The 5,889-nt window shown below is 46.0% G+C and overlaps 2 protein-coding genes and 1 pseudogene across 3 annotated transcripts in view; 2 read left to right on the top strand and 1 right to left on the bottom strand.

Annotated features, from left to right (window-relative positions):
- CMSS1 (cms1 ribosomal small subunit homolog) overlaps positions 1-5,889 on the bottom strand; it is a 477,754-nt gene that overhangs the window by 164,891 nt on the left and 306,974 nt on the right. The gene's annotated exons all lie outside the window — the stretch shown is intronic.
- FILIP1L (filamin A interacting protein 1 like) overlaps positions 1-5,889 on the top strand; it is a 347,454-nt gene that overhangs the window by 42,335 nt on the left and 299,230 nt on the right. The window lies entirely within an intron of this gene.
- On the top strand, positions 478-1,957 carry LOC101642643 (annotated as a pseudogene).

Raw genomic sequence — 5,889 nt, 5'->3', positions numbered from 1 at the left:
CGCGGGAGCCGCTCACTGCTCTTCACACTAGCCACTCTGCTCTGTAGCCTGACAGGAATAGCCCCACCGCCACTGCCCCAAAGGCACAGCAGGAGCAGCAGCACTGGCAACAGAACAAAGAAAATTGAAGATTCGAGGAAACAATTAGTCTAGTGGACTAATGGACCACACAAAACTCAGCCTCTACAATCCTGAGACCAGACGAACTAGATGGTGCCCGGCTACCACTGTGGACTTCTGTGAACAAGATCATGTCCGAATTCCTGGGACAGAGTGAGAGAAAAAAGGTGGAACAAAAGTCAAAATCATCAAGTAGGCCAGCCAAACTGGTCAGATACAGGATGGTGGAACCCTCGAGACGATGGCTCTTCATCACCTTTCTCACGCACCTGGAACCAAACTCATCACAGGGGCGCTGTTTTCAGCCAAAGAACAGACATGTCTAAAGGAGAACAATAACACTAAGGAGGATTATTTTTAAAAATGTCTTTGACCAACCACGGACCTATTCTACTGCAACAGTTAAACGGGCAGCGAGAATTTGGTTTCCTGTGTGACTGCACGGTTGTAATCAGCGATGCACCCAAGGCACACAAATCAGTTCTTGCTTCATTCTCCAATTACTTTAAAATGTTGTTTGTCCATCAGACCAGTGAGTGCCTCCATCTGAAGCTCACGGACATCCAGCCCGACATCTTCAGCTGATGTTCAAAGGCCAGATGGCGCCTCAGCTCAGGGCATCAAGCTCTTGCATGCCTACCTGCTCATCCAGGAAGCCAGCCTCGCCACCCTGGGCGCCTTCTCGCACCCTGACCAGGTGTTCCCGCTCGCCTCCTCCTTGTACGACATCCAGATTTCGGACCATCAGCTGAGACAGGCCAGCAAGACCCCTGAGAAGCTGGGGCGGGAGCCCCGGGCTGCCCCATGCAGAGTGAGCCAGGAGCAGGTGCCCAAGGGCCCTAGGCTCTCCCAGCTCAGCCCGAACCTGCCCCAGGTGAGCCGAACCAACCTGACCCCCTCCGATCCACTGCAGACCTCCCTGTCTCCGGAACTCGGCTCCACCCCAGTCTGGCCCCCGCCCCCTGGGGAGGAAACCAACCTGGAGGCCTAGTCCTGGGACAAGCAGCCCGCCCCACTGACCACCACCCATGTCAAGCAGAGCATCACGAAGGGCAATGGGAGCTTCACCAAGGACTAAGCCTGCCACCTGTGCAGGCGGCGCTTCACGCTGCACTGCAGCCTGCGGGAGCGCCTCCTGATCCACACCAGGATGCCCTTATCAGCCAGCCTGACAGCTATGGCCACATGCTCCTGGCCCTGTGCACGAACGCTGCCGACCTGGGCAAGGGCATGGCCATGGAAGTGCATGATCAGCGACACGGAGCTGCAGCCCGTGTCCGACTCACTGCTCATCGACTGGCAGCATAAGTCGGAGACGCCATCCCCCTCGGACATAACCGACATCGACAACCTGGAGAAGGCAGACCAGGAGCGGGAGGTGAAGCAGGCAAGTACGAGTGCACCATCTGCGGGCGCAAGTTCATCCAGAAGAGCCACTGGTGGGAGCACACGGAAGCCCTTCAAGTGCAGCACCTGTAACTAGAGCTTCTGCTGGGCCAATAAGGCGGCGCGGCACGTATGCTTCAACCAGAGCACGGACACGGACACCATGGTGGACAAGCAGACGCTGAAGCTGTGCACATTCGAGGAGGGCAGCCAGATGGACAACATGCTGGTGCAGCCCAATAAGCCCTACAAGTGCAATCTGTGCGACAAAACCACCTCCACGCCCAGCGAGGTGGTCCAGCACGCGTCCCAAAACCAGAACTCGGACGTGTTCGCCCTGGACCAGGGCCACTCCATTCTCCTGGGCAGCGGGGACTCGGAAGTAACGGAACCCGACCAACCCGTGTTAGCGTCCACAAAAAAGGAACAGGAAACTGTGTTACTGGACTGAAGGTGAAGGACCTTTTTAAGAAAAACCATCGTTTTAACAGACTCAGAACTCTACACTATGGTTCTCCATGCAGGAATCAAACAGGCCTTCCTTTTCCTTATCCCTCTCCCCCGCCCCCAACTCCCCCAGCCACACCTCGGGAAAGGCTTTGTGCATTATAGACCTGAAATATAATCTACTTTACACACAGGGGATATTGGAATGATTAAAAAAAAAAAAAAGAGCAAAGGTGTCAGTTAAGGACTAAGGTGTGCCTGACCCAACTATGGTATTTTCAGTTGTTTCATATGCAAGGGAAAGTTGGACAATGAATGAGGAAGACCATTTTTTGGATTATAGTGCTAGTGAAGCATATTGAATAAAACATGGACTGCCAAAATACAAATCTCAGAAGAATTATAGCCTCAATGCTCCTTAGAAAAGAGGATGTAGGGAGGGGGAAAAAGTGAGGAGCTGATGCCAGGGGCTTAAGTGAAGAGCAAATGTTTTGAGAATGATGAGGACAATGAATGTACAAATGTGCTTTACACAATTGATGTATGTATGGATTGTGATAAGAGTTGTATGAGCCCTTAATAAAACAATTTTAAAAAAAAGGAAAGAGGAGGTTGAGACTTCCTCTCATAGACTTTGGTCATGGTATCAGGAGTAACCTGTCTCTGAAGGACATTAAGTGTTGTCAAGTGGAGGGGGAGAGGAGAAGAGGGTGCTCAACGAGATAGATGGATTGACACAGAGGTTACACCAGGGAGCTCAAATGTAGCAATGACTGTGAGGACGTCACAGGGCTCCCCAGTGCTTTATTCTATTGCACTGTAGGATTGCTGTGAGATGGAACCAACTGTGCTAACTAACAATAACAAGAGCAAATTCCCAACTGTTGCTGCTGCTGTTGAGAACAGCCCTACTTTGAGAACTGCTCATGTAAACATTCCTTTGGCAATTAACCAGCTGGTCAAAATGGGGGAAGGAGTGGGTGGGAGGTGAGCAGTTACATGCTTAAGCCCATGCATGGATGCATGGTCACAAAAACTTCGTAGCTAAATCTTTTATGCTCAATATCCTGCAGAGTCTACATTAAAGCACTGAGTAAAAACTTTCTTTGAATCATCATTTTTTAGACACTTCAGACCTTGTCTGGTACTGATGACTACCAACACATTTGACCCTGAACAATAAAATGCTGCTAAAGGCTGGGATAACAGGTCATCATAATTTCGTAAGTACAGCTAGTGAAACGTATACATTCCAAATTACTAGATTAAACTTGAACTTTTCTAAACATTAAATAAAACCACCAGGGCAAGAGTTCTCCAATTAGTCTTCTTAGGAAACCACAAGCAGTCTAATTCTACAGATTCTGGAATGTACAATAGGTCAGGCTCACAAAATAAACTCCAGGGGTGAATTATATCTCTTCAAACTAGGTGGTGTCTTAAATCAATAAAGATAATGAGTCTTTGACTATCATGCTGACTAGCAGATTCTGTGACATTTATAGACCTCACAGAAACAGAAACATGCAACAATAAATTTAAGCAGAGGTAGTTAAAAAATGGGTGTCTATAAAATCTCTCTAAAGAAAATTAGCTGTGACTTGACTATAACCCCAAAAATGTCTACCCTGGGGTACCCTATTTCCCACAGTTACATTCTTTTTATCAGAATTATGAAGATCATGCTGTGGCTTTGGGTCTGCAAAGCTAGATTACCCCTTAGTAGGGGCTGTCTTCTCTGAGAAAGTCGATGGAAATGAATAACTTCTCACTGGTACAAAAAAATTAAAAACCGTTACCTAACTACCAGTGTGACTGTCATACTAATAAAAAAAAAATCAAGCTTAAATGAAGTTGACTTCAGGCAAGCTGCAGTCGGGGTGCAAAAAAGCCCAGTGACAAGATTTCAGCCTTAAACCCAGTAATCTTAAAGAAGAGAAACAAGCAGTTATTTTCTAATCTATCCACAAACAGCTCTTTGTACATACATATACAGGAAGATGATGATGTTGTTAGGCAAGTCAGTTCCGACTCATAGTAACCCTCTGGCTAACAGAACCCTATGTATAACTGATCCTCTTCCATGTTTGCAATTATTGTCATGTTTGAAGGCAATGTTGTAGCCATTGTGCCAATACATCTCATGGAGATTCTTCCTTTTTGTCCTGCTGCCCCTGCACTTTATAACCATGATGTCCTTCTCTAGGGACTAGGATCTCCTGATAATGTGTCCAAAGTATGGGATATTAAATCTGGCCATCCTGGCTTCTAAGGTGCATTTTGGCTATACTTCTTCCAAGATAGATTTGTTAGTTCTTTTGGCAATCCATGACACTTTTCAATATTCTTCTCCAGCAGCATTATTCAAATGCCTCAATTCTCGTCCATTGTGGAAGATAAGGGTGCTAAGTCATCAAACTCTTCTAAGAGAGTCAAGAAATAAAGGCATCCTAAGGACATGACATCAGGCTTTCAAAGATACAGTGAGGTTTCCAGGGACATCTACTATATAATGATAAATTTCAGTATAAATAGTTTTTAACATGAAAGGTGATCCACAACTCTGTATCTCTCTTGCTGATTAAAAAAGAAGGAAAGTCTTATTTAATTGTATCAAGAGGGATTGACATTAGGTTAATCCATAGATGAAAAATTACAAAAACAAAAACAAAACAAAACGTCAGACTATAAATTGTACTAGAAAATCTTCATTTCTTGAAAATTATGTGGCTGGAAGGACTGTTAGGTGGGGAGGTGAAGTGAAATTACTTGGTGTAGCTCTTTTATCCATAGTGTTTAAAAACAATCCTCCCCAAAGATTGGGGAGAATCATGCCAATAAGGTGTAGACGGCTGCTGACTGGTCAACCTGGTCCTCCTGCCGGGTATAAGACTGAGCTATTGCAGATGCACATGGAGGAATCCCAGGACCATCAAGGAAGAAGTGCCACCAGTGGAACAGGTATGAGAGCCCTCTCTGAAGTGGTGGAGCCACCAGAGGCTGCAGCACTAAGACTGTAAAAACAGAGCCAAGGAGAAGCATCTAGTCTGTGGGCAGGTTAGAACGAGGCAGAGGCCAAGGGACCACATGATTTTATAGGCCACAAAGAGAAACATGCCTGCCAGCATGGCTGATAAAAGGTCCTATGGACAATAGAACTATATCCCTAAGCTTTGGTAGCCTGTCAGATTCCCTCATAAGCCCTATAATCATAAGTCTTGCTCTCTGAGTTCGATGTGGCTATTGCAACAAATTCTCCAACCCGGTAGAGAAGTAAAGTGTCGTGAGAAGAATGGATAGTGTCAGGATAGAGTAAAGAAGAAAGGAGGGTGAAGGTATGTCTGATCTCTGCCTCAGAGGAATCATTTCGGGCAGATGTAGAGTTGGGGTTTCCTTCCTCCTTATATAGCCAGAGAGAGGCCAGACATGGTCCTGCACCACTGGAGAGAGGGTTATGACTAGGTCTGAATCCTGAAATCCTTTCCTAAATTTAAAGACCATTTCAACCAAATATAAAGCCAAAGCCAAACCCCAAGCCATTGCTGTCGAGTAGATTCTGATAAATAGTGAGAGCCTAGAGCTGCTCTACGATGTTTCCAGGGCTGCAAGTCTTTACAGAAGCGGGCTGGCATTTCTTTATCCTAGTCAGTGGCTGCTGAGCTCCAACCAGTGACCTTTTGTTTAGTATTGGAGCACTTTAATCACCGCACCACTGAGGCACTGAAAGACCACAGAGCCCCATCAAAAGAGGCAGGAATATCTGCATGACTGATGGACAGTGCCTATGCTGTTCAACAGACATTTACTGAATAAATAAAGAAGAGTAGAAATATGTGACTGCCTTTTTTAAAAATCATTTTATTAGGGGTTCATACAACTCTTATCACAATCCATACACACATCAATTGTGTAAAGCACATTTGTACATTCATTGCC

Source organism: Echinops telfairi, unplaced genomic scaffold (assembly GCF_000313985.2).
Source record: "Echinops telfairi isolate 266 unplaced genomic scaffold, ASM31398v2 ScPeMD7_6;HRSCAF=24_1, whole genome shotgun sequence".
Classification (NCBI taxonomy): Eukaryota; Metazoa; Chordata; class Mammalia; order Afrosoricida; family Tenrecidae; genus Echinops; species Echinops telfairi.
Note: the sequence above shows the minus strand (reverse complement) of the source record. Positions and strands in the feature narration are given on the sequence as shown.